The 17717-nt window shown below is 44.1% G+C and overlaps 1 protein-coding gene across 1 annotated transcript in view; it reads left to right on the forward strand.

The window, feature by feature from the left end:
* The window catches only part of CACNA1E (calcium voltage-gated channel subunit alpha1 E), a 353537-nt gene that overhangs the window by 216382 nt on the left and 119438 nt on the right, over window positions 1–17717 (forward strand). The gene's annotated exons all lie outside the window — the stretch shown is intronic.

Consider the following 17717-nt stretch of genomic DNA (forward strand, 5'->3'; position numbering starts at 1 on the left):
ATCCAGTGCCGTGTCATTGTGTGATGTTTTGTGTTGGGATATGAAGACATTTCAAGTCACTGTGACAGGAAGCTGTCTCACTGTGACCCACTGGTGAAGGAAGTTTCATAAATTCCACTCTTCCAACTCACAGAAATGAATTCTTAGAGCCCCCAACTACTGAGACATGGGTCTTTGATTTAAGCCTTGGAGGTTCCCAGTTCAATTCTCCATGTGTTGGCCAAAACATGGTTGCTACATAAGTACTACAGGAGAATGAAGGGTCATTGTGCAGAATTGCTAGACAAAGCTCCTCCAGTTCAGTGATTTGTAGCAAAATTAGTGCTTTTTTCTCCAACATACTCATATGCAGCACATCCTTTGCTCCTTTGACTTATTGAGAAGATGCCTGCCTCCCATCTCCGTCTTCCTTCCCTCCCCACCCCAGCTTTTCATTTCCCCCATCTGGACCTGGAGAGCTGGTAAAACACAGCTGGGAAGCACAGTAAAAAAAGCAGGGCTTTTTCAGTGGCTGGTTTGATCCAGCTGCAATGCTGAAGACTCTACTAAAGCCAGGGGTGCAGAGAGTTCACAGTACAGCAGTGATAGATGCCTCATTAGCTTTTTGAGAAGACTGTGAAACTGAAGCAGCTAGGAACAGCTGGTGTGTAGGTACATCCTAAAGTGGAAAGTGTCTGGGTATGGAGCAGGGATAGCAGGAGGCTGAATTGTAATGGTCCCTACTCACATGTACTTCCTACATGATTTCTCTGTGAGTGACCAGCATGCTGTGGAGCAGAGGAGCAAGTGCAGAAAGGGGCTGAAGTCTGTGTTTTAGGTAGCCTAAATGCCAAAGCTATGCATGAAAATCTTTTGGATATTTAGGTTCCTGGGGGAACAGAGGCAGTAGTGGACATGTCATGGTGTAGAGTTTGGGGCTTAAGTATGGAGTGGGTGTTTTGAGGTATAGGGAGTAGACACAGGGAGGGTATATGAACAAGTGAAAAAATATGCTGTATTAATGGGAGAGGGGATTTACTATGACTTAGCTGCTCTGTGGTAACTGCTTATGTGCATGTTCTGGCCCTGTAGTGAGCAGAGGTTAAATGCATTATTTTACCCTAAACTACTGTGGTTTAATTTTTACTTACCATGGGGTAAGAATGGGTACACAGGCAGCTGCCACAGAACAGATGACATACAGTAAGACCCTGTCATTTATTCATTTGGCTCTACTTGGGGAGCGTGTTTGTGAGTTGTACTTAGAAGGTATACAGAGCATAGAAGTAAAATGTGTGGGAGTCATAGTGCATGCTTGCCCGTTGGTTAGGGAGAGTAGGATGTGGAGGATGGCTATGGTGTGTGTGTGTGTGACAGACAGACATAGTGAGTATGTGCATGATGCAGCTATGGTACATGTGTCTGCATTGTGTGAGAGAATAGTGAGAGTGGCTACAGAGCAAGTGTAATGTTTTTGGGGCATGGCTGTGCTGGGTGTGTGACTATAGGGTGTGGCTCTTGGGCAAATGTGTTCATAGACTCTTCATGTGGGCAACAGCATTGTAACTGTTTTATTTGCCCCAGAGGAAACGAGAGTTTAATTCAGACCATTAGCTTGGGCTTGAAGAGAAGCAGAGCTTCTTGTCTCCATGGCAATGAACCGTGGCTGCATCAGCATGTCCTGAAAATACTGTCAGAGACTTAGAGTGCAAGATGAGCAAAGAGAGAACAATCCCAATGAGACTACCTGCACCCCAGACCACCCTGAAGTCAAGGTCTGTTTCGTTCTTTCCAAAGGCTTGGGTGGAAGGAGTGAATTTGGGCTGTCTGAAAGGCTGCCCTTAGGGGAGGTCAGAGATTGTATTCCGCAAACTAATCTTCCAGCCTTGTAAAGTGTGGAGAGCTCTGTACAGGTTTCAGGCCTTCATGTTGGTGTGCATTCTGCATTGTGACAAAGAATGACACCATGAGGACAATAGTAGTTTGAAACTACACATGCTGGCAATTGAATGGATGCTGCCTTTCTGGTTCCTCTGATAGTCTAGGTTAGAAAGGGCTATTTTCTCTTTTTACTTACATAAGCAGTAGCATAACTAGGGGTAAGCAAGTGGGGCAGCAGCCCCAGGTTCCACAGTGGCAGCCCCTGAGGAGGCCACACTGCAGTGCAACAACCCACATCTGTGACTGAGAAACTCAGGGTGTGGCAGCAGCAGCCTGTGCTGTGGCAGCAGTGACAACAGCCCATATGCAGGGAAATAAAACATGCTCCTCTGCTCTCCAGTTCCCAGCACCCCTTACACACAGGACGCCAACATTCCTAGTTACGCCTCTGCAAATAACACATCCAAGAGCTGGAGAAGGAACGAGTTATGACAAGGAGCCCACTGGAATGTCAGTATTACTTTGCTACACATGTAATTAGCATTGTCCTGTACCATCACTTGTTACCTCTGATCATGAGTGAGACACTGTGAACTGCTGTAAAAGCAGCTTTGGAAAGACAAATATCTACTTATGGATCAATTGAAATAGCTTTTATACCATCTGACTATTCTGTAGGTTGTAGGTGTCATCTAGTAGTTGATGAGGTCAAACCCAGATGTTTATTCCTTTTAGCTTTAACATCTGGCTTTCATATGAATCTTATCCATGTCACTGAAGATGTTCTGAAGTAACCATAAAGGGAATTAACCATAGCAGCTGGACCAACATCAAGCCAAGTTAATATTTCTTCACGTTTCAGTTACTGATGGTAATCTTCTACATCTCCTTGTAATGGACTTGGGCACTAGCTACAGGGGGAGAGGATATGGTGGTGGGGGAGACGGGGTAGAGTTTGAGCCACAGCTGGGTGATTGATTCCACTTCCCAACATGATAGGTTGACAGAGCCAGCAGGATCGGAGAAGGGGCAACCAATAACCTGCAGTTCTACCTAGATCCTCTCTGCCTTCAAGTCCTGGTTTCCCAGCTCCAGCCATTGTTTCTGCTTCATCTAAGCCTCCATGGGAGTGCTTGTAGATGTGTGGGGAGGTTGCTCTGACAGGCTGTAATTACAGCCTGTCAGAGCAGACTCAATTAATCGAGTCTACGGGAGCATGCTAATTAGCGCACTCCAGCAGCCTCCATGTCTTGTGTATTTCAAAATGGTGGTGGGGGCGCTTTAATGAAAGCTCGCTGATCAAGCTCCCCACCGCCATTTTGAAGCATGGAGATGCTCATACATTTTGAAGCAGGTGCTTCAATTAGAGTGGCACTTGGAGCTGCTCTAATTAAAGCATCCCCCAGCCCCCCAGCCCTGGAGCACATGTAAAAACACCCCCAGTTTCTGCCCTTAGTTCTGTCTTAGCCTTCTCTCCAGTCCCTGCTTTGGTCTGTGTCCCAGCCTTGTTCCTTGTCCCTGTTCTGTTCCTGACCAGCTACCCCTACAATCTTGCAAGTCCCTTGGTCTTTGATGCTGTCTTGACTTTGAATTTGGATCTTGGCTCCCAGCCTGGTCTCTGGTTTGGATGCACCAGAACTTGTTCCCCTGGCTCAGCCTTTGACTGTGGTCCATCTTCCAGCTCTGACTCAAATGCTTGCTCTAACCATTCATCCACTGGATTGCCTATGGCTTGGTCATCAGAATTTGAACAGCCACAGGGGAAAACAGAGCTAAAACCTTGCAGTAGATCCCACATGACCAAGTACTCACTGGCCAGTCTGTATGAAACCCTAAGCCCAGATGAGTGTCCTGCAGGAACAAACCACAGCCTTGCAGGCCCAGATGAGTCTATCACAAGGACTAGTTGCTTGTGGTGCCCACACCATCACTTCCAGTTTCCAAGCCCCAGTGTCAGGTCTTCACAAACCAAAGGTTCAGTTGCCAAATAAGTTTGATGGCTCTTGCCACCAATTTCAGGGGTTCTTGAACCAATGACCTCTCCTTTTCCTGATGCAACCCTGGATGTACAGCTCCAGTTCTGTGCAGGTGGGGCCCATTGTTAATTTAGTGACTGACAAAGCCCTATTCAGGGCATTCCCATTGTTAGAAAACAGTAGCCTTCTCTTGAGCTGATTTGAGGACTTTACCTGGCTCTGACAGAGGCCTCTAGTGACTTTCATTGGAGATGATCTGCATATTTAATAAGCATACTCTCTATTCTATCATCCAAATCATTAGTGAAAATATTGAATAGTCCTGGGATTGACCCCTGCAGAACATGAGAGTTTGTAGTGCCTGTGTCTGTCCCTGTCCAGGAGGTAAGATCTAAAGCTGGGAATGCCAACCTCCTTCACTTACCTTGATTTCAGGTGTGATCTTGGTGACCAGGCTGTTGGTGGGGGTGACTTTCTATGTGAAAGGAAGAAAGGCCTGTAGAGTGTAACTTGCTGCCTCTAATAACAGGAGAGAGGTAGCTTCTCTTTTCCTACTCTGTGGCAGCGCTGGAGGGCTGTGAAAGTTTTGGCTTGAATTTATCTATATTAAACTGCATTTTCACCACTGCTATTTACACTTTCTTCCTCCCCCTGTGTTTGTCATAGGTCATTTAAGAGCCATGGCAATCTATGTGAGCGGTGGGATAGAGGGGTGGGCTTTAGTGTTAATGCAATATTAGTGGCAGTCCAGAAAAGTGACTGAATTGCTTCATTGACTCTTTTATTCCATGACCTCTTGATGGGAAGAGTTTTCTATAACTAATTCTGGAATCTGGCCAGACCAAAAGGGTTTTTTTTGTGGGGGATTTCTCATTTCCTTGCCATAGGGGCATATCGTGTTTCTTCATGGAGGAGGAAGTTGTGTAACTGGAACGCAAAGTTGTTGCAATATTTTTGTGCAGACTCAGCCTGAGGATTTGGATCAGGATACAGCAAGGTGTATGTATTGTCTTAGACCTCCCTGTAAGGAGCTTAGGTTGGAGGTTTGGAGCTAACTTATTGCAGCATATTGTATGTTTTAAGTTTTCAAAGATAATGGGTCTGGTGAATTTAGACTCAGCTTCAGATTGATTACCTGAGTACTTCTTCTTAGGTGTTGTCAAACTTAGGAGTTTGGCATGTGATCCCATGAAGATATTTCATGGGACCAAAAACTCTAGTGTTTTTGAGTGAAATGACTGTGGGTGCTGCACTCAATGCTGCTGATGTGAGTTAGGCAGGCTTTGAAGATGTGTAATGAATTAGGTCCCTCCAGGGACTTATGTGGAGTTTAGGCATCTCACTGCAACCAGTCTGCTTTGCAATGGATCTTAGGTGGCAGTTAGATGCCCAGAGTGCATTGCTTCTGAGTATCCCCAGAAACCCAAGTGTAGGCACTTGGGGGACTTTGGAGTCCAACATGGAAGTACCAAATGAGCATAGGTGCCCAGAGTGTTTTCTAGCCTGTGGAACAAGACTAATCTGGATTGTTCTTTGGAATTTGGATCCCTAAATTCCACGTAAATGCTATTTAGATGCCTAGTAAACCTGTCTGGATCTGGTCCTTAACCATCATGTCTAAGACTTCTTCTGGGAGGCCTTTAATGTGCAGAGATCTATAGATTTCCCAAATAAGCCTTACCTGTGGATTCACAGATTAAGTGGATTCATGAAAAGAATTTTGTTTTCAATGAGAATCTGAGTCCAGGAACGCATCAAACGTTTATTCTGCCCCTACATTTGGCTTTGCTCGGCTCTGGAGATGTGAAGAATATTTGATGATTCTGGACAGATTAGAAAGTGTGAACCAAAATTGATACAGGAGTGTCAGCCAGCCCAGTGCTTGTAATACAAGCAACAAACCAGCAATAAGATCATGTGGGATTTTTGGTGTTTATGTATTCTGGGCCCATTTGAGATAGCTGTTTGCTGACTATACTGAATTGGATGTAGTTGTCTAGGGATCTTCCCAGACCGTGGTTGACACCTCCCTGGTTGTTTATCCCTATTAAGATTTTCATTGTGGAGGGATGCTGGTGGGTGGCTGACCTGATTGGCAACAGTGATCGTTTAGTGATGTGCCCGATACCTAGAGAACAACAAAAGTGCTCAGCACCCAGGAGGACTCCGGTGAGTGGCTTGTGCACATATTGGGGTTTGCAAGGTGCCCAGGCAACCCCAAGTGTGCTGTGACATCCCTGCACACAGGGCCATCTCTGTGCCCTGGGAGGAAACAAGTGGCAGGTTGCTCTGCCTGCACAGGAACAGGTTAAGACAGGGGTCGGCAGCATATGGCCTGCAAAGAGGTTGGATCTTGTCTATGAAGCTCTGATCCAGCCTGTGTTTTATTAACAACATGCTAATTCTCTGCTGCTGCTTGAGCCACCGGATCCATTCCATGGCTTACTAAAGGAATGATGATCCCCTGCTGCCCTCCAGCCATCCCTTGTCTGCTCTGTGCAGAGTTGCTCTCTTGTCTTATCCTCTTCCCTTCCCTGCCCCAGTGCAGCCTTTGCTTACCATGGCTGCCAAATTAGTTGCTTCAGATGGTACCTTTCTATTGTTGGCAACGTATTTTTCAACAAAGGCTGCATTGTTGGGGAAGAAAACAGCCGTTTGCAAAGAGCTGCAATGGTGGCTGGGTTGAAATCACTGGCCTTTCATTAGCAAAAAGATGCTGACCTCTGATGTAAGCAGTAAAATATTACACTGACATAAGCCAAATAAAAGACCCCTGCCTGTTCTTTCACTGGGCCCAATATGATAGAGAAACAGAGGTGCTTCCTCCTACTGGAGTATTGTATGTTAGGTTCAGAGAAATTTTATAGCAAGAATGTAGAAATTCTTCATCTTGAAGCGAAACATACTGTTATACGAAGTCTGATTTTCATGTAAATGTGCATGCATTAGGTCTCAGTAAAAATAGATTTTGTTTTGCTTCTCCAGCTTTACATTTTTAATGCTGCTTTCATTCCCAAGGTTTCCCTTGTATTTGGATGTACTCCAGTAGCCAGAAGCCTATCTCTAAATTCCCATATGTTATAGTTCGACTGAGTAACCTAGTGGATTGTCTAACCCAGTCGGACTCCGTTTGCACACAACTCTAGAGCTAACTGTGCTCTGTTGCTATGGGGCACTAACAGACCTCAGTCATGAATACCATAGGAAGATCCATATGTAAAATAAGTCTTTCCACCAGGATACCATGTTTTTTATGGACAGATTCTGAGACACGGTGAGTGAAAAAGAAGCTGAGTGAGTTTGAAACAGTCTGGGCCAAAAGAGGGAAACTGCATCGCCTCCTCGGCCTGATTTTAGGTTGGCTTTATTGGCAAGGATTCTAAAAGTGACAGAGGAAGTTATCACAACACATGTGCGATCAGACACTTTCCCCAATGGCTGATGGAACTCAGTATTGGTGTTTCTAACATAGCTTCACAACACTTTCCTGAGAGACAAACGTGCTCTCAACAATTCCAAAACATACAGCGATATGATCTGAGCTTAAGAAATTATCGTTCAAATGCCAGCAACCCAGCCAGAAGCTGCCCTGTTTCTAACCCTCCTCGTCTGGATAAGATCAATGAGAAAGCAATTGCTGGCTAGCTTCAGCAGTATGCCACCCCTTATGAGCTGAGACTTACCTAAGACTTGGGCATGGTTTCTGGACAAAACTAATGGGGCTGACAGTTTCTGAAGGGCTCCGGACAGGAGCCAGACTTTGTTGCTTAGTTCTGTTAGACTCTTTGCATTATTTGGCATATTCAGTGGCAAGCTGCTTGTAAACAATTTGTTGGACTTCACAATGATGGCCGGAGTCAAATTAAGCTGCTTAAGTCACATTAGCTCCTTCGTGTCAGATAGATTACAGAGAATTGTAGCGGGTGCTCAGTCCTCTTTGCTGAGATCTCCCACTGGCTGACTTCTTCAAGTCTCATTTCTGTCACCGATTCCTTTATTTGATCTGTGTGCATGGGTCTTTTGTAGGAAGTCACGAGATAGTCCAAAGTATGGTGTCACCAACAATCAGTTCCACCTCTCTTTTAGGGCCTGAATGAAAAATGGTTAGCCCATAATTAAGCAGGATCAGATATAGATTATTTTCAGAAGAAGGGGGAGGCATTGGACATACCAATGAAAATTGTGTCCTCACCAAATATTACAGGTGCAAACCATTCTGTAAATGTAGTACATAATATCAGGACCCTAATGGGATATTCCTAGAGCACAGAGGTGAGAAGTACTTTTTCACCTTTGGCTGTGCAGATCACACCCTAACTTTTTCAGTGTGGGGCCACTATGATTAGGATTTCCCACTAAGGATTTCTCAAGGGACTGATTACTGCAACGTGCTTTACCTTGGCTTAACCCTGAAGATTGCTGTACCCTGTGCATTAGCTACTAATCCCACCCTGAGGATAATTTGGGATCTTGGTCCTTCTTTTTAGAGGTTGCATAGGATGACAGTCTCAAAGCTTGCCTCTCTGCCCTCACTTTATCATGACAGCTGTTTTCATTAAGGATCCACTGAATGTCCAGGCTGAGGTTTGAATGCTTACATGCTGGAAGTGAAGGCACTGGTCCCTTTAATCTGTTTCCAATGGAAATCAGTCCAAGCCTCAGTTTTACAATCTCTATGTTGTAAAACTCATCTCAGCAGTCTGTTCCTTAATTGTTAAACTGTGATGTGAACTTTATGGTGTAAACAGCCTAGATCAGCCTTATTAAACACAAGGCACCCCTTTTAGACTTGGCGCACCCATCAGAAAGTGCCAGCTTTTCACTTTCACTCATTTTTTTGACTACAGAAAAATAATAGAACAATTCTTATGTTGCAGAGAGCTCAGAAAGAATTCCAGCAGGTTCAAATGTTTTTGACATTATGGATTCCTATGTGAAAACTTTGGGTTTATCATGTGAATCATGGTTAGTTGTTTACACGCCTAACAGTGGTTTGGCACCCTGGAGCATCCTTAAAAAGATCTCATAGCAGCCCTGGGTGCTGCAGCATACTGGTTGAGAATCAGCAGCCTAGACCCACTTAGCTTCGAGTTAAATGGCTTTAAAATATGTGGAAGAGCAAGAGAATTCTGTCTTCAGAGAGAAAAAAACTCTTTCATAATACCAAGGTGATGGGTGCCTTGGAAATGTATATAGTAATACTAATAATAGTAGATAAAATGTCTCATTTGTATTGCAGGGATCTGGAGTTCTAATCCTATTGGGGTTTTACTTTCTTTAAAAGTCCTACTAACTTTTCTTCTATCCATGCAATTACAGATCAATTAATTCTCATCTAAAGGGATCAAAAATAAAAAAGAAATTGTCTCTCTTCCAGAACATTTCCCAGGTATAAAGCTTGAGGCAGAGTGACAGTTTAGCCATAGAAAGCTGTGAGAGCCGCCAAAACAGTCTCAGTGGGAAAGATTTAGTCATTGTGATAGTTGAAGGAAGCAAGACATAACTTGGGCTAACTTGACTCCTTTCTCACAATTCAGCATTTGTCATGGGTTTCTGAATCCTTTGAGTGACAGTAAGTGAACTTGAATTTTGTATTTTTTAACTTGGTCCAATTCCGAATGTGAATAACGTGTGGTTATTCCAGTGAAGGTTCTTTGTAGTGGTATAGTTACTGTATATCATACCTGTAGTAGGTTACACCATTTAACTAGTCACACAGGAACTACCTTATTGTGAAGAAGTTGTCTGATGCAGTGCTGCCAGTGTTGGCACCCTGGTGCCATCCCCTTTGCAGCTGGCAACATAAATGGATTGGCAAGGGAGAAGGGTATGGCTGGGATATCCTTATATCCTGCTGATATTGGTCATCGTTGTTGGTCAGCATCACAGGGGACAGGGCTGGCATGACAAACTCAGGATTAGAGGGAATGCAGAGGGAACTTTTTGTTCCCACTGGCACTCTGCATTTTTTTCTCCCTGTAGCTAAGGATCTGTTCCTACATCTTTATATTGCAGGGTTGTAATTTTTTAAACCTGTATGTTTCTTATGGGAAAAAATTGTATCAGATTAATTCTCGCCAGTTTTCTAGAGCAACGCAGGCAAAGATCTAATCAAGACCAGCTACACAATTGCACAGTCCCCTTGCATTTAATTCCTATACGTAGTGCTTGATTTTATATACGGGTTTGAGTGATGACCATGGCCTCACCTGAGAGATCTTGTTTTCCTATCGTCTGTGGGCTATTTTGGTTCATCTGAGCCAGGTGAAAAGAGGGCAACTCATTCTTAGGAACAAAATAGTTTAGCTGAGAGAGAAAAAAGGCAAAGCAAACCATGCTTGAGTGAATAATATCTAGGACCCAAGCCAAGTTTCCCAGGCTTCCTAAACTTTGCAGAAGAGCTTCTCCTCCCATGCCAAGCACAGGTCCCTAGTTACCTGTGTGGTTGGCAGTTCAGTTCCCCCTAATATCCCATTCTTTTCAGCACAACTTTCTGCCCTCCCATTGCCTACATAGCTTTTTGCCACCTACCCATTCTGTGTTTCTTTCCTCTGCCTCAGTCTTGTACTTCCAACGCTGTTCCCTTTCTCCAGCTGATAGTGTTGCCACAGCTGTCATTAGTGTCATCACCACTGTCAGAAACAATAACTCAGTTTATGTACAGTGACTGTGTGATGGGCAATGCGGCTCCACAACAGTGAAGTAGGAAGTAGGATTTTAGGTCCAAGGTAGCTGGGCTGGGAAGTCTGGGTTCAAGCAGGAGTCAAGATTGGTGCAAAAAATTAAGATGTAGGGCAAGAAAAGTGTAATCTGTGTGTTTTGAACCAAATGACAGAATAATTTAAATCCTCTTCTAATTGCCTACCCTCATTCTTATTTCCTCCATTTAGTCTTTTTGCATCTCCCCCCAGATAAACCTTAGAAAGAAACAACTAATGTTATAATTAAATGATCAATTTGGCAACATTTCTTTGTCTTAAGATCTTTTTTTTTTCAGGTTGGGTTTCTGTAGCATTCTCAGCCTCCAAAGAGCATTCTTCAGTTTCTTCAAGAGGCTTTTGAGCCATTTCTGATGTCTTTTCACTTTGCCTAATTTAAATTTTTTTTCCATCCAATTTTGAGGCATAACAAACGATGAATAAGATTAAGTTTTAGCGATTAATAATTAAGCGTTAAAGGAGCGAGCAAACATTTTTGACAGTCAGGGGTTTTGCCAGTTACATGCAAAACCCGGGGCCAGGTTCCATCTGGATTTGGAGGTTTTGAAACAAACTGCTTGAGGGAGAATGATATACTGGGAAGGCAGTAGGTAGTAAAGGAGAGTTGTCTCTAGACCATGGAAGGGTCATGTGCGGAGAGATTATGAGAGATCCCAAGAAGCAGAATAATATGACCCAAGAAATACATCTTCTTGGACTGATTTATCCTGACAAGGATTGTATTTTTTCTTTCCCTTAAACCATATGATATCTTGAGAAGAAGCTTCGATGAACCTTCTGATGTGTGCGTTTCTGTGTGTGTTTGGGGAGGGGTGATGGTGACTGGGGTGGGAGGGAAAATAAACTTTGAAAATTACAGTTGCTATGACAACTTAATGAGCTATGAAAGTGGCCTCTTTGAACTACTTTTGAATTGGAAATGCAATAGTAGCAGGGAAGGCAGGGGAAAGGGTGAAATACAATTTCATCCAGATTATTTTCCCCAAAGGTCTCTGACTATTGACAGTAAATAGCCACTCCTTAGGTTATTTCAACTGACAGCATAGAACGCATGTTAAGCTGATCAGGTCTATATTATGAGTAGTGAACAACATGTGTATTTATAATTTTGTTCTATTAAAGCTCTTATACCATACTGTAGTATTTGAATGCCTTCCACTTAAACACAGATGATCATCTGTGTTCAGTGGACAGGTGGGCATCCATATTCAATAAGCTCTTGATGGCTTTGCACGTCTGTAGTACCTTTCTGCTAAGGGTCTTCAAGCCCTTTACAAACAGCCTTATAAGAGCTCTGCATAGTTGTTATGGGTAAACCCCAGTGTTACAGGAAATAATAGATCTTCTTACAGCTGACTGCAAAAATTCACAGCAAATAATTTATTTGATCACTTTCTTCTTTCATTTCTGTTCAAGAATGATTTGCCAGTGGATCTTGACTTCCTTGCTTGTGTTTATTACTCAGTCTTCTGTGGGGCTGTGCTTGGCAGTTCCTCTACAGATTGTGGAAGGTGTGTTGCAGATGTTCACAGTTTGTGTGGTTTGGGTTAGTTACATGAAATTATGCAGCTTTTTCCTGAATTTTCAGCTTCATTGGTGATTTGACATGTCTTGGGTGACCAACCTGAGAACCTTTACAAAGACTGGATTTTCAGCAGCGTAGGTGTGTGGGATTTCTCAAAGTCAGTCCCCTTTAAGAAAGGTGTGGGGGGGAGGAAGGGGGAGCTCAGAGGACCTCAAAATTGAGGTAACTGAAATCAGTGGTCACTTTTTAAAAGATGAATGTTGTTTTTTGTGCCCTTTGGCAGGGTGACATAAATCCCTACATGTAGGGTTTGTAGGTTTACATTCACATGTCCAATTCAGAATTTACTTAACGTGACTATTGAAGTACTCAATTCAAACACTTCAGTGTTCCCAGAAAATGAACATGAGTGGATGATGAATGCAGCTGAATCAAAACTTGCTTTCATAATTGAATATTCACAGGGAACTTCTCCTACTGCTTCTCAGCTATAATCCTACTACAGCATCTTTCATCCGAGCCCTAAAATGGTGAATCCACAGATTCATAGATGTTTGGGTCAGAAGGGACCTTAACAGATCATCAAGTCTGACCCCCTGCCCTGGGCAGGAAAGAGCACTGGGGTCAGATGACCCCAGTCAGGTGCATGTCTAGCCTCCTTTTAAAGACCCTGAAGGTAGGGGAGAGCACCACCTCCCTTGGAAGCCCATTCCAGATTCTGACCACCCTTACCGTAAAGAAGTTGTTCCTGATGTACACCCTAAATCTGCCATCTGTCAGTTTGTGGCCATTATTCCTAGTTACTCCAAGGGGTGCCCTGGTAAAGATAGCATCTCCTATTCCTTGCTGCTCCCCCACCAATGAATTTGTAGGTGGCCACAAGATCACCTCTCAGCTGTCTCTTGCAGAGGCTGAAGAGATCCAGGGCCCTCAATCTCTCCTTGTAGGGCTTTGCCTGAAGGCTCTTAACCATACGAGTAGCCCTACTCTGGACCCTCTTGAGGCTGTCCACATCCCTCTTGATGTGTGGCGCCCCAAACTGGATATAATATTCCAACTGTGGCCTGACCAATGCTGCATAGAGGGGCCCTAAAACATCCTTCTGCCCTAAAACCTCTCTCTGCTGTCTGCTGCTTGACCACTCAGAACAAGCTGAAGTGTGCCAGAGGACAACTCCTTGGCCTGTGGTGCCTCAGCCCTACCTGTCTTGCTCAAGACTTATCCTCCCCCACCCTCTTAGCAGAGGGGATTTTGCCAGCTAGAAGGATCAAGCACTTGTACAGTCATGTGCCTAGAAAAGATGGATCCCCTTTTCTATGGAATGGGGCAGGCCTGAATGGTCCAAATATTCCCAGTTTAAAGGTGGATATATTAAAGTGAAAGGTGGGGGGCTTATGTGATTTTCCAATGCTGCATGAGACGAGAATAAAACCCAGAGCTTCCAAAATCAATGGAGCTACACTTCTGTAAATGGCCAAGGATCTGACAAAGATAATTAAATTTTAAAAAGCAAAGGCAATGCTTCCACTGCTGTTCTCCACCTAAATTCCGATAATTGCTGCTACAAAATAGCAAGCCACCTTTTCACAGCTGTCCTGCAGAGCAAAATAATTATGTTGTGACATCCCAGATGCAACAGCACAAGTGACACACTCGCTAATGCAGTAAGAAAGATGCAAATGGTGTCATGTCATGAGGCAGCATTGGGACACTGCAAGTTCCATGGAAAGTGGAGCTTGGCAACCATGAGGCTGGTGGTCTAGCATCTCAGAGGCTGTTCTTCTGAGCAACATGACCTTTTCTTAATTCAAGTCACTGAGAACTCAGAGGCTTTTTCATTGTGAACTGGGCTGGGAACAGCTACATGCTCCTGAAAGGAACAGGCCCCAGAGAGGACACTGGCTGTGCGAACAGCCTTCCATAATGCGCAAACATCCATATTCGTTTTTCCATGTTACCTGCTCGTGAGGTGCTGCTTATGGAACTTGGAAACCTAACAGGCATAAGCAGCCATGCACAGATCCCACCTTCGTGTCATCTTTTGCTCCTTCATCTGAAGAACTGTCATGGGTGGAGCCCTATCTAAAGTGCCTTTCTTAACCCCATTTTAGAAGACAGTAAAACACCACAGTCTCCAATGCTGCTAGTGTGCTGGTGTCACGCAGCACTCAGTCTCCTCCACATCAAATGTAATTAAAACAATTTGCCCATTTCCCCAGTGTCCAAGTGAGCTATACTCTGGAGAGGAAGGGCAGCTGGCTTAAATTAACCCTGGGCAATACAGAAGGAAAAATGGTGGGAAGAAAGAGACATTGAAAGGACTTTGCTAACATTGTATCATCTCAGTCAATAGCTTTTGTTCCCCATTGTCACTGTTGTGCAAAGCCTCAGAGCTTCCCAGGCTCTTTCCTGCTTTGGGTGTTGACATAGATACAGCAATTGAAACTGCTCCTTCCCTACCTTCACCTGGCAGGAGTATTATGAGCCATCCTGATAGCCCGACATAGCCATGGGGATCCTTGAATTTGTGGATACCAGGTTAGATGATTGCGGTGTATGGAATCTGGAAAGAAAATGGGACTCCTGTAAAGCCCCAGTTGGCAAAAAATACATGGCAGTGTTCTAGCCTGCACAGGTCAATCAGAGCATTTACTCTCATGTTTTTCTTTCTACTTTGGCTGCTTCTTATATACCAGGTTATTTAAGTTCTTAAACTTGATTGTCAGAACTGGCAGTGAGATGGGCCTGAGGAAATCTTAGGCTGTGCCCATCCCATCCCTTCTCTCCATGCTCCCTGTGACCAAAAACTGTGATGATTTAAATATTCCTTAGTGAAAATGTTGATCCCCAGGACAAAGGTGTGACCAGAAAAGATGGCCTCTTTGTTATTTGGTCTGTAGAAATGGAATTTTCTGTAACAAGGACTGAGTATGGCTACAAGTCATATCACTTTCATACCTCACAGGGGGCTAGAGTAAGGGTCTTTGTCTTCCTGTATGTGGCTTGTCTGTAAAAGCAGCTTATGAGCCAGCTATATTTGCCAGTTACCTCACATGGCATAGACCCATGCTTTAGCATTGAAGGTATTAACTCTAAGCTTTATAATCAACCCAGGTACAATCAGCTGCACATTCAAGACAAAAATTAAGAATCATCTCTTTGCCTTAGTTTTCCCACAGTAATAACCAATGACTAAATAACCTCTCTGTTTCTGGATATGGAAGAATAGAAAACAGTAAGTCTGCATTCAGGTTCCACAGTGGTAAGTGCAATATAAATACCAAGTTGGATAAATACATTGGAAGGAATAACATGGAAGAAAGAATAACTGTGAGCCCTCACTATCCAGCTGGAGATACCCATCTGACGTTTAAGGAAATACAGAAGGATCCTGGAGTCAGGACTGGGAGTGGGAAAATGCTCCCTCAGTTTTAGTCTGGCAGATGTAAGTCCCCAGTTCCTTTAGGTTCCATTAAACCCAACTTTACCTTCTAAACAAACTTTTGGAAGGGCTGAGATGGAATCCAAGATCTGACATAGTTGCAATTCAGGAACAATCCTCACTTTTTAATTGTTTTGTTGGCATTGTGCTCAAGCTGAGGAAGAGATGTTGGATTGGTGGCCTTGGAGTTGGAGGCCTTTGGATGGCTCACAGAATGGAACCATCATGATAGTATTTCCAGTGTGTATTGGTCTGTCATGTGCACAGATCCTGACCTGACCAAAATGTCTTCGGGGCTGAAGAGACAAATTGAACCTCCATATAGTCCTTGGCTGCTTTGGAGCATCATCACCATAAGTAGAGTCCATTGTCATGGGCTTTCCACTTAAGAATGGAACTGAGCTCTCTAGTCTCTCATGTCCCAGACCTCTGAGCAGGCAGCCCTGCTTCACCAAAAGAATTTCCATCTCTCCTGTAGAGCAGGAGTGTATGTGTTTTAGGAAAGAAGAAGTGCTCCTGAGGGCTGAGGTTCCTGTTGTTTGCGGAGGTCTAGCTTCTAGTAGCAGACAACATCTATGAAATTCTCACATTGTATGAAGCGAATGTCAAGACTGTAGAGGAGAGCAGCAAGGAGCCAGAAGAATTAGCAGTGAAGGGAGGAAAGTATCATCTGTGCTCTGAACGCCCAAAGAAACTGAGCACGCTGTTATGATGGTGCCCTTGTGTGTAGGAGGACAGATGGCATGCTTATCTCCAGCCCTTGCTTATCTGAGCTCTTCTGCAACCTATGATGTTCCTCTCAATCACTCTGGAAGTGTCTTTACTTTAGAAGACCTAAATTGAAGTAAATACAATGCCATGGGTGGGTAAAACTCAGTCCGAGCAGCAAAGCAGAGGTAATTCTGTTGTCGTTAGTGAGCAGCCAGTAGGGTGGCCAGCATAGAGGGCATTCTGGTTTTCTGCTACTTTGTCCTCTTGATACAAAACCCAGCGCCTTTATGTCCTTTATTTTTCTGTTCAAGAGAAAACATAGAGGACATTTGGTTCTGTATCAGTAGAGGACAGAGGACAACCGGACTGTCCTCTAAGCTGGCCACCCTAGCACCCAGTGAAGCTAGTGCTAGTATTGAGTTTGGCCTACACACTACTGAGGTTTATGTTGTGACACCAACATGAGTCCTGCAGATTGAGGTGTGCAGGGGGGATGTGTACACAACAGCTTCCAGATTGACAGCAGGGCTGTGGGAGTGGTCTGCTGTACTCAATGAAACAGAGGGCTTCCTGGATCTAGTTACCAGGAAAGGCACAAGAGCCAAGCGGGGAGCTCACTTTAGCAGTCCATCAGAGTAGACCTTGCTTTGCTTTTCTTGATCTGTGATTCACTTATTAGAGGTTTTTGAATGGCAAAACGGAAGCTCATGAAGAGTAGTCCTTCCTTTTCCTCTTTCCGACCGAAATATGTTAAGGGTGAGATTTTTTTTCACTCAAAGCCATTCAATAGGAGTTGGGTGCCTAGTTCCTTTGAAAATCCCACCCTCCATGTGATTTGGAGTGTTTCCAAATGTCTGCCAATCAGCAGTGCTGGCCTTGTTCTCACTCAGATACAGTATTATCTTTATCCACTGCTTTAAATTGGCTCTGAGCAATCCTTGATCTGTCAATTTCGCCTACCCACTTTCAGATGTCACCAGCCTCCGCTGCTGCCCTGCTCAGTTGCATGTGTCTCCTTGAAATGAAATAATTCATTAAGTTGAGTTAAACTTATTTCCACACCCTCCTCCTTCTAATGGACAGAAGCAATTAGCCCATATTAGAGATTAGGAGCCTGACAAATTTCATCTCCCAAAACAACTCAGCAGCAAGTGAATAGGCATGATCCCCATGGATGCTGACTATGTGCTGAGCCTCTGTTGTACCATTAACTCCAACGTTGGGGCTTCACAAACAAGTATTTGGAAACAGCAGAAAAAATCTGTCAAGGTAAATCCTACCCATTTATGGAGGATTGCTCAGGGCACAGTAGGTTCTGTCATGCCCTGCCCTTGTGCACTGATATTGCTGTGCTGTGGAGTTGGAAGATGGTGAGGAGAAGGAGACTATCAGGAGAAAGTGCCTGTTCCTTCCCCATGGATTTCTTCCTTGGATGGTCTCAGATTACCTTCATGGATGGGTCTCTTGACAGCAGCTTCTCTTGC

The sequence above is a fragment of the Crocodylus siamensis genome, chromosome 5, assembly GCF_052110815.1.
Source record: "Crocodylus siamensis isolate JL-2025a chromosome 5, ASM5211081v1, whole genome shotgun sequence".
Lineage (NCBI taxonomy): Eukaryota > Metazoa > Chordata > Crocodylia > Crocodylidae > Crocodylus > Crocodylus siamensis.